Source organism: Pristiophorus japonicus, chromosome 1 (assembly GCF_044704955.1).
Source record: "Pristiophorus japonicus isolate sPriJap1 chromosome 1, sPriJap1.hap1, whole genome shotgun sequence".
Lineage (NCBI taxonomy): Eukaryota > Metazoa > Chordata > Chondrichthyes > Pristiophoridae > Pristiophorus > Pristiophorus japonicus.
The window spans coordinates 157459610-157479186 of NC_091977.1; positions in this window are offsets into that span (position 1 = coordinate 157459610).

The following is a 19577-nucleotide window of genomic DNA, read 5'->3' on the forward strand; positions in this document are numbered from 1 at the left end:
TTTGAGTCTTGGAGCAGGAAGGTCTTACTGCAGTTGTACAGGGCCTTGGTGAGGCCACACCTTGAATATTGTGTACAGTTTTGGTCTCCTAATCTGAGGAAGGACATTCTTGCTATTGAAGGAGTGCAGCGAAGGTTCACCAGACTGATTCCCGGGATGGCAGGACTGACATATGAAGAAAAACTGGATCGACTAGGCTTATATTCTCTGGAATTTAGAAGAATGAGAGGGGATCTCATAGAAACATAAAATTCTGATGGGATTGGACAGGTTAGATGCAGGAAGAATGTTCCCAATGTTGGGGAAGTCAAGAACTAGGGGTCAAAGTCTAAGAATAAGGGGTAAGCCATTTAGGACCGAGATGAGGAGAAACTCCTTCACTCAGAGAATTGTGAACCTGTGGAATTCTCTACCACAGAAAGTTGTTGAGGCCAATTTGTTAGATATATTCAAAAGGGAGTTCGATGTGGCCCTTATGGCTAAAGGGATCAAGGGGTATGGAGAGGAAGCAGGAATGGGGTACTAAGGTTGCATGATCAGCCATGATCATATTGAATGGTGGTGCAGGCTCGAAGGGCCGAATGGCCTACTCCTGCACCTATTTTCTATGTTTCTATGTTTCTATATTTCTAATAGATCTGCCCACCCCTTCCACACTGGAAAAGTTGGGCTCCAAACTCTGAGCAAAGCCCTGTGCAATGTTGGTGCCGGACTCCTCTATGCTCCTTGACACTACACTCAGGCTTTCTTTCAGGCCTGCCAAGACACCAAGCATTTCGTCATGCATGCCCATCAGCATTCTTCTGTAGGCCGCCCCATCAAAGTCCTCAACTGAGACCAGTGCAGCAGAACTCATGTGCGACCTCGTCCCTTGGGGAGCTGTCACCTGTGCTCCCCCTTCCCCCTGCCCTCGAGCTCGGTGACACACCACGTGCAGAGCCGGCCTCTAAGTTACCCTCTAAAGTCCGCGCAGTGCCAGCGTTTGGACTGGTGGCTACGAGTGTCAGATCGAGTAATGGTGTTTCTTCTTCATCTTCAGTCTCCACTTCCTCTTCCATCACTGGCTGGGCAGATTGGATTCTTGGGTGTCTGAAATGAGAACGGCACAAGGGTAGAATTGTGGCGAGGGGAGTGGGGATGGGACAGGTAAAATAAGATGTGCATGATTATACCATCAGCAGCTTGTAAGTCACAAGATATTGTGTGATGTGGGGGAAGTGAAATGTGAGAAAGGGGATTAGGTATGAGCAAACCATCATATTCAATGATTTCAGCAACGCTGTTGGCCATAGCCTCAGTCGCAGATACTACAATTATGTTGAGCACCATCTCCTTGAGCGGGATCAGGATATGAGGCTCACCTGTCCCCGTCCAGTTAGCTGTCGCTGCCTACAATTGTGTATCATCTTGTCCTGCAAGAGAGGGGGAAGTGTGTCATTGAATGTGGTGCAATGTGTTTGGGTGATGTGCCTGTCATGATTGAATAGCTGGCAGTATGTGCAAGCTGTGAGATGTGGGTATGAGGCTTGCAACAGTGGTAAGTGTGGGAGGGTGAGATGGAGCATATGAATATGAAGTAAGAGTCGTGATTGATAGATATTGTTGGTAGATGATTGATGGGAGTGTGATGAATTGAGCAGTGTGTGAGGCTAGTGGTGCAGTTTGTGGGATATGGCATTTGAAGATGCATTCACTGAGCTTGACAACTCATGTGAGATCATTGAACTTCGGGCACTGCATCCTATTCCTCAGGGCTATGCCATTGGCATTTACTTCCATGGCTATTTTCTCCCACTGCCTTTGCAGTTTCTATCTGGAGAGTCTCCTGGTCCCCTGTGGAATCAGGACGTCTTCCCTCTCTCCACCTCCTGTGCTAAGGATTCCAGTGCTGTGTCTGAAAACCTTCATGCCCTCTTTCTGGCCTCTTGTGCCATTGTTGAATGTTACCCAGTTGAAACTGCCTTTTGGAATGACTTCCAGCTGTCTTGTCCAACTGCATTTCCCCTTTAAGAGGTGGAGGCTGGCTTTAAGAAATGCAGGCTAGCTTTAATTAGTGCTAACCTCGCACAACTATTTTGGTTATAAAACAATAAATCAAGTGCCCCCTGATTAAAGGGGGGGACACACCAAACATTTTCAAACAAGTGCCCCCTTGCTTTTTTTTGAGGGCACTGAAACACAAATTATACAAGTGCCCCCTGGCTAAAAGTGGTGGGGGGGCACTAAAACCGGCAAATTAAACAAATTAAACTTTAGACAAACATCAAATTAAAATTTGTTTCCCGGGGGTGACGATGCACTCCAGTCCCTCCAGTGCCCACCTCTCGCGGAAGGCTGCGAGCGTACCAGTGGACACCGCGTGCTCCATCTCCAGGGACACCTTGGTTCGGATGTAACCGTGGAAAAGAGGCAGGCAATCGAGCTGAACGACTCCCTCGACCGCCCGCTGCCTGGACCGGCTGATGGCCCCCTTGGCCATGCCCAGGAGCAGTCCTACGAGGAGGCCTTCTGACCTGCCCGCTCCCCTCCGCACAGGGTGCCCAAAGATCAGGATGTGGGACTGAAGTGCAACCAGAATTTGAGGAGCAGTCCCTTCAAATAATGGAATAGGGGCTGCAACCTCGCACGAACTTGGGCCCAGCTGCTACACATGCAGCCACTCAACTGTTCATTTAGCACTGGGCTGCACAGCATTATCATTTAAAAATAGCAGACAGCACCAAGTTTGCGTGCTGCCTGCATTACTTTGAACGGGCAAGGGCCGATTGTGCATCATGATCATGGTGCCCGTTTTCAGGTGCTATCAAATTTTTAGTCTAAGTAGTTCTAAGGAAACAATAATTCAGAGTAGAAGACAGTGAAGACAAAGAACAGCGTGTTTGGAGCTTTGGAGGAACAAGAGAGGAATATAGTTGTTATGTATGTGACTTGTATATACCTTGCACAGCCACCAGAGGGCTCATCCCCTGGAGTCCCAAGGGATCCCACAATCCCTTGGGAGCATAGGTACTTAAGGAGGTCTCACAGGTTGGAAAGGCACTCTGGAGACCTGCAATAAAAGACTAAGGTCACACTTTACTTTGAGCTCATAGTATCCAGTCAGACCCTTTATTCATGCATAACAACTGGCGACGGGATACAGATGACGAACCCAACGATGCAGAGAATAGTGGGCATCCTGGAGAAATTCTCGGAGGGAGATGATTGGGAAACCTTTGTGGAGCGACTCGACCAATACTTCATGGCCAACAAGCTGGAAGGAGAAGCGAACGCTGCCAAATGAAGGGCGATTCTCCTCACCGTCTGCGGGGCATCAACATATGGCCTCATGAAAAATCTGCTTGCTCCAGCAAAACCCACAGAGAAATCATACGATGATTTGTGCACACTGGAGCATCTGAACCTGAAGGAAAGCATTCTGATGGCTAGGTATCGGTTCTACACCTACAAAAGGTCTGAAGGCCAGGAAGTGGCGAGTTATGTCGCTGAGCTAAGATGCCTTGCAGGACATTGCGAATTTGAAGGGCATTTGGAGCATATGCTCAGAGACTTTTTCATACTTGGCATTCGCCATGAAGTGATATTTCGCAAACTTTTGACAGTAGAGACCCCGACCTTGAGTAAGGCCATAGCGATAGCCCAGATGTTTATTGCCACCAGTGACAATACTAAGCAAATCTCTGAGCACACGAGTGCTGCTACAAGTACTGCGAACAAAGTGATGTGGTTTTCAAATCGCAATGTACATGGCAGGCCCCACATGCCTGCAGCTGCACGTCCGCAGATGTCTCAGAGTCCACCATCAAGGGTGATAAATGCAAGGCCATTAACACCTTGTTGGCGCTGTGGGGTGAACATCCACCCCCACTCATGCCGCTTCAAAGGGTACGTTTGCAAGAGTTGTGGAACAATGGGACACCTCCAACGTATGTGCGGGCGAGCTGCAAACCCTGTTAATCGTGCAAACCACCATGTTGCAGAGGAGGACAGATCCACGGCGGATCACGATGAACCAGAGCCTCAGACCGAGGAGGCAGAGGTATATGGGGTGCACACATTTACGACAATGTGTCCCCCGATAATGCTGAATTAAATGGACTCCCGTTGTCAATGGAGCTAGACACGGGCGCGAGCCAATCCATTATGAGCAAAAAGACTTTCGAAAAATTGTGGTGTAGCAAGGCCACAAGGTCAGTCTTGACTCCCATTCGCACAAAACTGACAACTTACACAAAGGAACTGATTCCCGTAATCGACAGTGCTACTGTAAAGGTCTCCTACGATGGAGCGGTGCACAAGCTACCACTCTGGGTGGTACCGGACGATGGTCCCACGCTGCTCGGCAGGAGCTGGCTGGGAAAGATACACTGGAACTGGGACGACATCTGAGTGCTCTCGTCTGCTGACGACACTTCGTATGCCCAGGTCTTAAACAAGTTCCCTTCACTGTTCGAACCAGGTATCGGGAAGTTCCAAGGAGCAAAAGTGCAGATCCACCTAATTCCAGGGGCGCGACCCATCCATCACAAGGCGAGAGCAGTACCATATATGATGAGAAAAAGCGTAGAGATCGACCTGGACCGGCTGCAATGAGAGAGCATCATTTCACCAATTGAATTCAACGAGTGGGCCAGTCCGATTGTTCCAGTCCTCAAGGGAGATGGCACCATCAGAATCTGTGGTGATTACAAAGTAGCTATCAATCGTTTCTCCCTGCAGGATCAATACCTACTACCAAAGGCTGACGACCTTTTTGCTACGCTAGCGGGAGGAAAGATATTGACGAAGCTGGACTTGACCTCGGCCAACATGACGCAGGAGCTGGAGGAATCATCAAAGGGCCTCATCTGCATCAACATGCACAAAGGTCTCTTCATTTATAATAGATGCCCGTTTGGAATTCGATCAGCCGCGGCGATATTCCAGAGAAACATGGAAAGCTTACTGAAGTCGGTCCCGCGCACGGTGGTCTTCCAGGACGACATCTTGGTTACAGGTCGGGACACAGTCAAGCATCTGCAGAACCTGGAGGAGGTTCTTAGTCGACTCAACTGCGTGGGGCTCAGGTTGAAACACTCGAAGTGCGTTTTCCTGGCACCTGAAGTGGAGTTCCTGGGGAGAAGAGTCATGGTGGACGGCATCAGGCCCACTGATTCGAAGACGTAAGCAATCGAGAACGCACCGAGGCCACAGAACGTGACAGAGCTGCAGTCATTTCTAGGACCCCTGAACTACTTTGGTAACTTCTTATCGGGTCTCAGCACACTGTTAGAACCACTGCACGCCTTACTGCGTAAAGGAGACGGATGGGTATGGGGCAAAAGCCAAGAAAATGCCTTTGTAAAAGCTAGAAAATTGTTATGCTCAAACAAATTGCTTGTGTTGTATGATCTATTTAAGCGTTTGGTACTAGCATGTGATGCGTCGTCGTATGGCGTTGGGTGTGTATTGCAACAAACTAATGAATCTGGGAAATTGCAACCGATTGCTTATGCATCCAGAAGTCTGGCAAAGGCTGAGAGAGCCTACAGCATGATTGAAAAAGAAGCATTAGCGTGTGTCTATGGGGTAAAGAAAATGTATCAATATCTGTTTGGGCAAAATTTGAATTGGAAATGAGCCACTCATATCCCTGTTTTCCCAGAGTAAGCGAATAAATACGAATGCATCAGCCCGCATCCAGAGATCGGCATTCACGTTGTCCGCATACAACTACGCCATCCGCCAATGGCCAGGCACAGAAAACTGCTCTCAGTAGGCTGCCATTGCTCACCACGGGGGTGGAAATGGCGAAGCCCGCAGATTTAGTCATGGTTATGGATGCATTCGAGAATGAGCAATCACCCGTCACAGCCTGACAGATTAGAACCTGGACGAGCCAGGACCCCTTATTGTCCCGAGTAAAAAATTGTGTGCTTTACGGAAGCTGGTCCAGTGTCCCAGTGGAAATGCAGGAAGAGATAAAGCCGTACCAGCGGCGCAAAGATGAAATGTCTGCACAGGTAGACTGCCTTCTGTGCGGCAATCGGGTAGTGGTCCCCAAGAACGGCAGAGACACTTTCATCAGTGACCTCCACAATACCCACCCAGGCAACGTAATGATGAAAGCGATAACCAGATCCCACATGTGGTGGCCCTGTATCGATGCGGACTTCGAGTCCTGCGTGCACAGATGTAACACATGCTCGCAGTTAAGCAATGCACCCAGGGAGGCACCACTAAGTTTATGGTCGTGGCCCTCCAAGCCGTTGTCCAGGGTCCATGTCGACTATGCAGGCCCATTTTTGGGTAAAATGTTCCCTGTGGTTGTAGATGCGTACTCCAAATGGATTGAAAGTGAGATAATGTCGGCAAGCATGTCCGCTGCCACCACTGAAAGCCTGTGGGCCAAGTTTGCCACACACGGATTACCTGATGTTCTTGTGAGCGACAATGGGCCATGATTTACCAGTGCCGAGTTCAAAGAGTTCATGACCCGTAATGGGATCAAACATGTTACATCTGCCCCATTCAAACCAGCATCCAATGGTCAGGCAGAGAGAGCAGTGCAAACCATCAAGCAAGGCTTGAAGAGGGTAACTGAAGGCTCACTGCAGACTCACCTATCCAGAGTCCTGCTTAGTTACCGCACGAGACCCCACTCGCTCACTGGGATTCCACCTGCTGAACTGCTCATGAAAAGGGCACTTAAGACAAGGCTCTCATTAGTTCACCCTGAACTACACGAACAGGTAGAGAGCAGACGGCTTCAACAAAGTTCATATCATGATAGCGCAAATGTCTCACACAAAATTGAAATCAATGATCCTGTATTTGAATTGAATTATGGACAAGGTCCCAAGTGGCTTCCTGGCACTATTGTGGCCAAAGAGGGGAGCAGGGTGTTTCGGGTCAAACTTTCAAATGGACTCATTGACCGGAAACACTTGGACAAAATCAAACTCAGATTCACGGACTATCCTGAGCAACCCACTTTGGACCCTACCTTCTTTGACCCCCCAACATACACACCAGTGGCAACTGACAACACGGTTAGCCACGAAGCAGAACCCATCACCCGCAGCAGCCCAGCAGGACTCACCACAGCAGGCAGCCCAGCAATGCCAGTTGCACAGCAGCCCAGCGAGGGCCCAACAAACGATTCACCAAAACCAGCATTTGCACCGAGATGATCAACCAGGGAAAGAAAGGCCCCGGATCGACTCACCGTGTAAATAGTTATACTATTGACTTTGGCAGCGAGGGGGGGGGGCGAGTGTTGTTATGTATGTGAACTTGTATATACCTTGTACAGCCACCAGAGGGCTCATCCCTTGGAATCCCAAGGGATCCCATAATCCCTTGGGAGCGCAGGTACTTAAGGAGGCCTCACAGGCTGGAGAGGCACTCTGGAGACCTGCAATAAAAGACTAAGGTCACACTTTACTTTGAGCTCACAGTATCCAGTCAGACTCTTTATTCATATATAACAATAGTATTACAGGGATCTGATAAAATAGAGAAGGACAAGAGATTTAAAGGTGGATGGGGACCCATCATATGCTGGCCACGCATTTCTCACCTGCAAATCAGGCGATCAACTGAGGAAAATTTGATGGGGACTTTGTCCACCCATTATCCCGCCTGAATCAGTCTTCAGGCAGATTGTTAAATAGGTGTCCAGCACACTCACCCTAAACAGGTGAGAGGTTGTTTAAATATGCATATTGAGGTTCTGTGCCTGCTGTAGTGTAGTGGGCGGAAGTCGTTTCAACTTCACATTAATGTTGCATGGTGGAACAAGGCGCCATAAATCTAAGATAGTCACTAATAAATCCAATAAGGAATTCAGGAGGAACTTCTTTAACCAGAGAGGAGAAGGAGAAGTTGAGCTGCTAACATAGCTGCATTTAAGAGGAATCTAGATTAACGCATGAGGGAGAAAAGAATTGATTGATATGTTGATGGAAATAGATGAAGTAAGGTGGGAATAGGCTCATGTGGATCATAAACACTGGCATGGACCTGTTGTGTTGAATGGACTGTTTCCATGCTTTACATGTTATGTAATGCTATGAGCTCAGATGTGAAGTTGTCCAAATTGAATTTGGACAAGGGGTTTGAGTCCACCTTGATTAGATAATTTCATAATCTACTTTGTACTTGGCACATTATAACACAAAATTAAAATAAAAAATAAAAATTCTAGCAGTATGTGAGGAATCCTAATGGTCTGGTGGGGAAATTTGATAATTGGTGGTTAGTGTGATTCTCTTACAACTGCACTTATGAACTCCCAACTGTCCAGACTTTGGCTCACCATTCACCACGACATTTCTGCAGCTACCGACCTGCTCAATCACACACTCACCACCACCTTTGATGCCCTAGTCCCTGTTAAAACAATTACTCTCTCTCACCCTGGCTGTTCCTCTTGGCACAGCCCTGATCTTCGCTCCCTTAAGTCCAAGGGACGCAGACTTCAACGGATATGGCGGACAACTGGTTTAGCCATTCACCGCCAGATCTGGCTAGACTACATAAATCACTATCGGGTCCTGCTCTCGTCTGCCAAAATCGCTCACTATTCCAGAATTATTCTAGAATGTAAAGATAAACCCTGGCTTTTATTCTCCACTGATAACCATCTTTTTAAACCCCTCTCGACAGTTTCCACCTCCGACAATAATCATGGATTTCTTTGTCTCTAAGATTGAGACCATCCGTTCAGCCGCCTCTGCCTCCTCCCTTCCTTCCCCTAACTCACCGAGCCAAACTTCCTCTAAGGATCCCCCTGCCCTAGCTCTGACTTCACATCTTTCTCCCTGATCTCCCCTCATGACCTTTCCCGAGCTCATCCTGTCCATGAGACCTGCTCCCTGCTCCCTTGAACCTATTCCCACCAAACTGCTGACCACTCAACTTCCTTTTCTGGCTCCCATGTGAGCTGATATTGCTAATGGTTCTCTCTCCTCAGGTACTGTCCCCCTCTCCCTCAAATCTGCTGTCATCATCCTCCATCTCCTCAAAAATACAACCCTTGACCTCCTCTGTCCTTGTAAACTACCGCTCCATCTCCAACTTCCCTTTCCTTTCCAAAGTCCTTGAATGTATTGTCACCACCCAAATCCGTGGCCATCTTGCCCGCAATTCCATGTTTGAATCCCTCCAATCCAACCACTGTACCGAAACAGCTCTCATCAAAGTCACAAATGACATCCTTTGTGACTGTGACAAAGGCAAACTATTCCTCCTCATCCTTCTTGACTTGTCTGCTTGTCTGCAGCCTTTGACACGGTTGACCACTCTATCCTTCTCCAACGCCTCTCCACCGTCATCCAGCTGGGTGGGACTACACTTGCCTGGTTCCATTCTTATCTATTTAATCATAGCAAGAGAATCACCTGCAACGGTTTCTCTTCCCGCTCCTGCATCATTAGTTCTGGTGTCCCCCAAGGATCTATCCTTGGCCCCCTCCTATTTCTCATCTACATATTGCCCCTTGGTGACATCATCTGAAAACACAGCATCAGTTTCCACATGTACACTGATGAAACCCAGCTCTACCTCAATATCACTTCTCTCGACCCCACCACGGTTTCTAAATTGTTAGACTGCTTGCCCGACATCTAGTTCTGGATGAGCAGAAATTTTCTCCAATTGAATATTGGGAGGACCAAAGCCATTGTTTTCAGTTCCCGCCACAAACTCCGTTCCTTAGCCACTGACTCTATCCCTCTCCCCAACTTTTGTCTGAGGCTGAACCAGACTGTTCACAATCCTGGTGTCACACTTGACCCTGAAATGAGCTTTCGACCACACATCTGCAGCATAACTAAGACCGCCTATTTCCACCTCCATAACATCGCCCGTGTCTGCCCTTGCCTCAGCTCATTCACTGCTGAAGCCCTCATCCATGCCTTTGTTATCTCTAGACTTGACTATTACAATGGACTCGTGGCTGGCCCCCACATTCTACCCAACATAAACTAGAGGTGATCCAAAACTCGGCTGCCTGTATCCTAACTCACACCAAGTCCCACTCACACATTACCCCTGTGCTCGTGAACTACATTGGCTTCTGATTAAGCAATGCCTCGATTTCAAAATTCTCATCCTTATTTTAAATCCCTCCACGGCCTCACCCCTCCCTATCTCTGTAATCTCCTCCGCCCCACAACCCCCTGAGATGTCTGCGCTCCTCTAATTCTGCCCTCTTGAGCATCCCTGATCATAACTGCTCAATCATTGGTGGCCGTGCCTTCTATGCCTAGGCCCCAAGCTCTGGAACTCCCTGCCTAAAGCTCTTCTTCATCAAGATGCTCCTTAAAACCTACCTCTTTGATCAAGCTTTTGGTCACCGGCGCTAATTTCTAATTATGCGGCTCGGTGTCAAATTTTTTTTATCTCATAATACTCCTGTGAAGTGCCTTGGAACGTTTCACATACATTAAAGGCACTATATAAATGCAAGTTGACGTTTGATTTTTGGAGGGTCCATGTATCGACCATCCTAACTCTGTAACCTCCTCCAGACCGGCAACTCTCTGAGAACTCTGCATTACTCCAGCTCTTGCCTCTTGTACATCCTTTACTTCCTTTGCCCCACAATTGCCATTTAGGCCTTAAGCTCTGGAATTCCCTCCTTAAACCTCCCTGCCTCTCTCCCTCTCTCTCTGCCTTTAAGACGCTTCATACTTCTTTGGCCAAGCTGTTAGTCACCCATTCTGAATTTTAGACTGATTATGTGTCTGTGAAGTGCTTTGAGACATGTTGCTACATTAAAAGAGTTTTATAAATCCAGGTTATTGTTGATGATTCTATGGGTTGCATTGGAATGCTGCCAATGAGCTGCAACTTCAAAAACGCCAGATTTTTAGGGTTTTAATTCAAAATCAAATCCTGAATCTTTCAATTTGATAGGTGATATTAAACAAGTTATTGAGTAGCTGACCTCCGCTCCTCGCCACTTCCAACTTCCGCTCCTCATCGTCTCCGACCTCCACTCCTTGCCGCTTCCTGACCTCTGCTTCTGACCTCTGCTCCTCGCCGGTCCCGACATCCGCTCCTCGCTGGTCCCGACTTCTGCTCCTCACCGGTCCGGATCTTCGCTTCCGACCTCCGCTTCCAACCTCCGTTCCTCATCGCTTCCGACCTCCGCTCCTCGCTGCTTCTGACCTCCGCTCCTCGCAGGTCGGAAGCGGTGAGGCCTGGAGGAGCGATGAGGTCGGGGGCCAGGAGCAGCGAAGTCAAGGCCCAGAAGTGGTGCAACGTGGACCAGCAGTGGGGTCAGGGCCCAGGGAAGGAGGAGCATGGGCCAACAGCGAGGTTCTGAGGCCTACACTGCATCCTATGAATCCCAGGGAGAGAGGACCTGTGAGAAAGAGGAAGGAGGACAGTAGGAGTATATTTGTGTGTATGTACTAGGCCCATGCAGCGGAGCCTGGTCTCCAGTCATCTTGGATTCCCTTGACACTGGACCAAGACCCTGCTCTATCAGGCCCATGTGATAGATGGTGTGCAACGGCCACCCCATGTTAAAAGAATTCACGCATAGGCATCTAAGAAGAGTAGCTGAAGCACATTTTCATTCAAATCATTCTATATTTGGCTGGGTAAGCTGCATTACATCAAATACTGTGTGGAATTTAGAAAAATAGCTTGGGATTTAACAATGTAATATGAATGCTCAATATGATCGGCTATATTTTCAAAGAAATGTTGAGTCGATGTGTGGTACAAGAATTTAGATGATTTGTTCGAATAAATAGTAATAACATGGTTTATACTGTATTACTTGTATAGAGTTGGAGTGAACAGAAAATGTATGATGACAGCTTTTTAAAAAGCAAATGCTGTTTTTATTCATAATTATAAGAGTACATCTTGGCTATGCGAGATAGCAAGATGTATGAGGAATGTAAGAGATAAAGAAAGAAAGAATGACGTGCATTTAAATAACGCCTTTCTCGACCAGGTGGAATTGTAAGGCAGGGTGAGTTAAAGTAGTAGATGGGGGAGCATCAACGGGTTGAATGCTCTTCTCTTGTCCTTGATTTTATTTCTTATGTTCTTAGCATGGTAAGCAGTTTAGTGATTTTTCAATATGGTACCAAGTTGTACAGACCAGGAAGGTTCCCAATTTTGATCCTGGTCTGTGCTGAGTTAGCTAATCTCAGCTGAGGCAGTTGTAGGAGTGGTACAATTGGCTTCAATGCCACTGAATTATGAAAAAGAGAACATTAGCCAGGGCTCCTGTTCCTAACCATTATCCTTTTGGAAAGTATATATATCTGGATGGCTAGTTAGCAACAGTCAGCGTGGATTCAGTCGGCAAAGTCATGTCAGAGCGGGAAGAAGTACTGAGTGGGGTGGCTCAGGGCCCAGTATTGGGATCATCCATTTTGAATATACATAAGTGACCTGGATTTAGAAACTCAGTGCAAAGTGCTCAATTTTGCAGATGATACTAAACCACAGGGGCAGTAGAATCAGAAGATGCAGCTAATAATTTGCAGATCTGTTAATTAGTAGAACAATGGGCAGATGAAATTTAATTCAGACAAAATAAAAGTGCTATGCATTGGAAGGAAAAATTGATGACACACATACTGCATACTCAGTATGATACTCATACTCAGAGAAGGTTCACTAGGTTGATTCCAGGGATGAGGGGGTTGACTTATGAGGAAAGGTTAAGTCGGTTGGGCCTCTACTCCTTGGAATTCTGAAGAATGAAAGGTGATCTTATCGAAACGTATAAGATTATGAAGGGGCTTGACAAGGTGGATGCAGAGAGGATGTTTCCACTGATGGGGGAGACTAGAACTAGAGGGCATGATCTTAGAATTAGGGGCTGCCCATTTAAAACAGAGGTAAGGAGAAATTTCTTCTCTCAGAGGGTTGTTAATCTGTGGAATGTGCTGCCTCAGAGAGCTGTGGAAGCTGGGACATTGAATAAATCTAAGACAGAAATAGACAGTTTCTTAAACGATAAGGGGATAAAGGGCTATGGGGAGCGGGCAGGGAAGTGGAGCTGAGTCCATGATCAGATCAGCTATGATCTTATTGAATGGCGGATCAGGCTCAAGGGGCCGTATGGTCTACTCCTGCTCCTATTTCTTATGTTCTTATGTTCTTATATGAATGATTATGCTAAGCACGATCAACCAATAGAGATCAGCCATCAACGAAGCCAAGAGAATGTTGAACTACATAGCCAAGACATCAGAAATGAAACAGTCCAAGCCTGCATGCAGCAAGACCTGGGAAACATTCAGGCTTGGGCTGATAAGTGGCAAATAACATTCATGCCACACAAGTGCCAGGCAATAACCATCTCCAAAAAGCGAGAGTCTAATCACCGCCCCTTGACATTCAACAGCATTACCATTGCCAAATCCCACCACCACCAACATCCTGGGGGTTTATCATTGACCAGAAAATTAACTGGACCCACCACATAAATACTGTGGCTACAAGAGCAGGTCAGAGGCTGGGAATTCTGTAGCGAGTGTCTCACCTCCCGACTCCCCAAAGTCTTTCACAATCTACAAGGCACAAGTCAGGAGTGTGATGGAATACTCTCCACTTGCCTGGATGAGTGCAGCTCTGACAACACTCAAGAAGCTTGACACAATCCAGAATAAAGCAGCCTGCTTGATTGGCACTCCATCCACCACCTTAAACATTCACTCCCTTCACCACTGGCGCACCATGGCTGCAGTGTATACCATCTACAAGATGCACTGCAGCAACTCACCAAGGCTTCTTCGATACCACCTCCCAAACCCATGACCTCTCCCACCTAGAAGGGTAAGGGCAGCAGGCACATGGGAACACCATCTGCTCCATGTTCCCCTCCAAGTCATACACCATGCTGACTGAGAAATATATCAACATCGCTTCATCGTCGCTGGGTCAAAATCCTAGAACTCTCTCCCTATCAGCACTGTGGGTATACCTTCACCACGCGCACTGCAGCGGTTCAAGAAAGCAGCTCACCACCACCTTCTCAAGGGCAATTGGGAATGTGCAATTAATGCTGGCCTTGCCAGTGACACCCACGTCCCATGAATGAATAAAAAAAGAATATAAATCAGAGAAGGTACTGATCAAACATTATAATCTAGTCAGACTACACCTTGAATAATGCATCCAATTCTGGTTACCATGAAGCAGAAGAGGTGGTCAAGCACTGGAGTCAGTGCAAAGAAGAGCCATAGTCTGATCCCCTGTGTCAGGGGACTGAGTTATCAGGGAAGACTGATGCAAATTGGGCTTTTCAATCTGGAAAGGATGTGACTGAGAGGTGATCTTATAAAGGTATACAAGATAAATAAGGATATAAGAAATTTTAACCCAGAATATTGCTTTAAATGAAACTGCAGGAATTGAACTAGGGGTCACAAGTTCAAACTAGAGAAGGATACTTTTAGAAATGATATCAGGAAATTCTTCTGCACACAAAGAATAATCACATGTGGAACAAACTTCCAGATAGAGTACTGATTGAAAAAGTCCTGTAATCAGTTAAAACAAGTGGATGTTCTCTAGATGGATAGATCAAGTTGGGCTTTCCTCCATCTATAATCATCTTGTAATCTCACGAGCACAGGATCAGATTTGGTTGTGATGTTCCTCACTGTCAGCCTGGCAAGTTTCACTCTCTGGGCTCAGGCATAAAAGTGAACATTTGGAGAGGTACCAGATGAGGGTTGGCATCGGTGGAATGATTCAGCAATTTCAAGAGAGATGGGGAGGAAACTGAAATAACAGGCACTTGCCTCATAGTACATCTGTGAACTTTTCACGCTTTCCACTCCACCTGCAATAGCTGAGAAAATGCTCCTCCCGCAATTCAGGTATTCAGTCAGGTAAAGCATTGACATATTTAAATGTGATCACCACTGGCTGCAGCAGAGATTTTAGAAATCATGCAGAAGTGGAGTTCTCCGCTGGAATTGGCAGCAGGAAAGCTACTACTGGCACCTCTCTGAAAATCCAACTCACAGCGCTGACAAATTAAGAAAATGTCAAAACATTGAAATATACAGAATTTTCACCAAATTAGCTCATTAAAACGATTTAAAACAATTATACTGACATCGAGCAATTTGAATATGCTGACAGAGGGTAAAAGTACAATTGTTTTTCATCAATACAGCGCAACCCAACAATCCAAAACTTGAGGTCTATGAGTCCCAAACGTTCATGTTGTTGTTTAAACAGTAATGTTGTCACTGTCATAAGAGACATAGTAAATGAAAGTACCAGTCACTATTAGTTTTATTTGGCAGGCAACCAAACACATTTTGCAATTTTTATTGCCTGTCAAACAATATATTGTACTCACAAATCACACCCAGTCTCATATTTTGGCATTTGAAACAAATGGGTATTATAATTAAATCTACTGCTGTCAGATTTGTGGTTAAAAAGATTAGGAAGGTCTACAGATCTGACAATATCGCCTACAATGCTCTTATTGTCAATTTCTACCAATGTATTTCTGAAAATGCCTATGTGAACATCTGTGAAAGTTGGCTGATTCACAGTGTCATTCAATTACAATAACGTCTAACATTTACAATGTCATAAATCAGCTAACTTTAAAATAAACCGACCTTACAATGATGGCACTATGGCTAATTTGACACAAAATGTGGCTTTGGAAATTTAGAGATTAGCAAATATTGGCCCTGAAATTATACCATGCATATGAATGTTTAATGGCATTGTCTGATAGTCCTTCCTCCATCATATAAATAAATGGGTTAATGCCTTGTATTAAAATAGGTTAATGTCTTTGCTAAATTAGCGGGGGTGGGTGGCGGGGGATTAAAATTCCTCCCATTGTTTCAGGAACTACATCCTCATAACCAGTGTTTACTTCCTGCTCTACTCTTTATTCTGAATGATTCTCCTGCTCCTCCATGGTTTAGATCCCTTTTATAGCAAAGCTATGGAACATTAGAGCAGATAATCTTATAGATACTGGGGAGGCTGAACTACAAGGTATCCACTGCATCAAGATCCCAATAGAATGCTCAGTAATGGTTCTGGTGATTACATGGGCCTCACTGTATCGGTGGTCTGCCTCTGTTTGTCGGCTCACCAAGGGTACTAGAATCATACAGCACAGAAGGAGGCCATTATGCCTGTGTTGGAATAAAACGTCCTTACAGTGATTATTAGCCAAGATTGAAACAGGCGGTGACTTGCATTCAACAATATTGGTGGTCATTAATCAGTTAAATTTTGATGGGGCAGGAGCTCCATTTGAAAAAAAAATATTAAGAAAGGGAAGATAGACTATGAAAGTAAACTAGCATGAAATATAAAAACAGATAGCAAGAGTTTCTACAGGTATATAAAAAAGAAAAGATTGGCTAAAGTAAATGTTGGTTTCTGAGAGGACGAGACCGAGAATTAGTAATGGGGAACATGGAGATGACAGAAACTCTGAACAAATATTTTATATCAGTCTTTACGATAGAGGACACTAAAAATATCCCAACAATGGATTGTCAAGGGGCTATGGGGGGGAGGAACTTAACACAATCACAATCACTAAGGAGTTGGTACTCAGTAAGATTAAAGGTAGATAAATCCCCTGTACCTGATGGCTTGCATCCTAGGGTCTTATGAGAAGTAGCGGCAGGGATAGCGTTTGCATTGGTTATAATTTACCAAAATTCCCTGGATTCTAGCGAGGTCCCGATAGATTGGAAAACTGCAAATGTAACACCCCTATTTAAAAAAGAAGGCAGACAAAAAGCAGGATATTATCGACCAGTTTGACCAACATCTGTGGTTGGGAAAATGTTGGAGTCCATTATTAAAGTAGCAGTAGCAGGGCATTTGGAAAAGCATAATTCAATCAGGCAGAGCCAGCATGGATTTATGAAGGGGAAGTCATGTTTGACAAATTTGCTGGAATTCTTTGAGGATGTAACAAACAGGGTGGATAAAGGAGAGCCAGTGGATGTAAGAACATAAGACCATAAGAACATAAGAATTAGGAACAGGAGTAGGCCATCTAGCCCCTCGAGCCTGCTCCGCCATTTAACAAGATCATGGCTGATCTGGCCGTGGACTCAGCTCCACTTACCCGCCCGCTCCCCGTAACCCATAACATGTGGTGTATTTGGACTTCCAGAAGGCATTTGACAAGGTGCCACATAAAAGGTTACTGCACAAGATAAAAGTTCACGGAGTTGGGTGTAATATATTAGCATGGATAGAAGATTGGCTAACTAACAGAAAACAGAGAGCCGGGATAAATGGTTGGCAATCAGTAACTAGTGGGATGCCGCAGGGATCAGTGCTGGGATCCCAACTATTTACAATCTATATTAATGACTTGGATGAAGGGACCGAGTGTAATGTAGCCAAGTTTGCTGATGATACAAAGATGAGAGGAAAAGCAATGTGTGAGGAGGACAGAAAAAACCTGCAAAAGGACATAGACAGGCTAAGTGAGTGGACAAAAATTTGGCAGATGGAGTATAATGTTGGAAAGTTTGAGATTATGCAATTTTGCAGAAAAAAATCAAAGAGCAAGTTATTATTTAAATGGAGAAAAATTGCAAAAAGTGCTGCAGTACAGCGGGACCTGAGGGTCCTGGTGCATGAGCCGGTTACAATGCAGGTACAGCAAGTGATCAGGAAGGTAAATGGAATATTGGCCTTTATTGCAAAGGTGATGGAGTATAAAAGCAGGGAAGTCTTGCTACAGTTATACAGGGTTGCTGAGGCCACACCTGGAATACTGCGTGCAGTTTTGGTTTCCATATTTGAAAAAGGATCTATTTGCTTTGGAGGCAGTGCAGAGAAGGTTCACTAGATTGATTCCGGAGATAAGGGGGTTGACTTATGAGGAAAGATTGACTAGGTCGGGCCTCTGAAGTCATTGGAATTCAGAAAAATGAGAGGTGATCTTATCGAAACCTATAATATTAAGAGGGGGCTTGACAAGGTGGATGCAGAGAGGATGTTTCCACTGATGGGGGAGACTAAAACTAGAGGGCGTGATCTTAGAATAAGTGTCCACCCATTTAAAACAGAGATGAGGAGAAATTTCTTCTCTCAGAGGGTTGTAAATCTGTGGAATTCGCTGCCTCAGAGAGCTGTGGAAGCTGGGTCATTGAATAAATTTAAGACAGAAATAGACAGTTTCTTAAACGATAAGGGGATAAGGGGTTATGGAGAGCGGGCAGGGAAGTGGACCTGAGTCTATGATCAGATCAGCCATGATTTTATTGAATGGCGGAGCAGGCTTGAGGCTGTATGGCCTACTTCTCTTCCTATTTCTTATGTTCTTATGGTCTTATTAAGTTTTTTCTGTTCATGTGGATGACCATGACCAAAGTGTCTGTAATGTCGGAAAGCCACCACTCTGGTGGAATTGAACAACTGCTGTTCCTGTTCCATGTGAGAAGAAATGTGAAAGTGTTTGTTATATATGTAAACCTGTAAATACATTGTTTAACCACCAGAGGGCTCATCCCCTGGAGTCCCAAGGGATCCCACAATCCTTTGGGAGCACCTGTATATAAGGAGGCCTCACAGGCTGGAGAGGCACTCTGGAGACCTGTAATAAAGAACTACGTTCACACATTACTTTAAGCTTATAGTATCTGGTCAGATTCTTTATTCAAGACATAACAGTGTTGGTTCTCCTGAATGAAAGCCTCAGTTACCTGTTTGATGCATCTATGGACAGCAAATTGGTTGATGCTGCTGATGTCCCCTGCACCAACCTGGAAGAAGCTGGAGGTGTAAAAATTGAGAGCCATGGTTACCTTGATGGCCACTGGCAATACTGTCCCTATGCTTGAAGTAGTCTGCAGATCTTACTGTAGTTATATGGCACAGCTCTATAAATGTATCCCTGATAATCCTGAAGTCTCTTCAGTCATTACCAGGTAGCTATGATTAAATTGGTAGGTGTGATGGGTGTCATAGCAATTAATCCAGACAGTACTCCTTTGATGCCACATGATATTTCTGGCAGCTCTTCTTTGTTTCTCTGCAAAGTAAAGCGACAGGAGAAAACTGAAAGCAGACCCTGTTGTACTGAACTTTCCTTTGTGAATCTGATACATCAGAACCTGTGTCAGCTGCAACATTCACTTTATATGGATGGAACTAGTACACTGCAGGTACAATGTGTGATGGTTGGAATTTCATTGATTCCCCCATTAGAAACATAGAAACATAGAAATTTACAGCGCAGAAGGAGGACATTTCGGCCCATCGTGTCCACACGGGCCAACAAAGAGCCGCACGGCCCTTGATCAGCAGCCCTAAAGGTTACATATAAACATATGAACAATGACGGAAAGGCAAAGAGCACCCAGCCCAACCAGTCCGTCTCACACAACTCGACACCCCTTACACTGAAACATTCTACACTCCATCCCAACCGGAGCCATATGATCTCCTGGGAGAGACAAAACCCAGATAAAAACCCAAGCCAACTTAGGGAGAAAAATCTGGGAAAATTCCTCTCTGGCCGATCCAGGGGATCGAAACTGGTCCAGGAGATCACCCTGGCCGTATTCTATTCTTTGCAGTTCTTACCATTATATCTG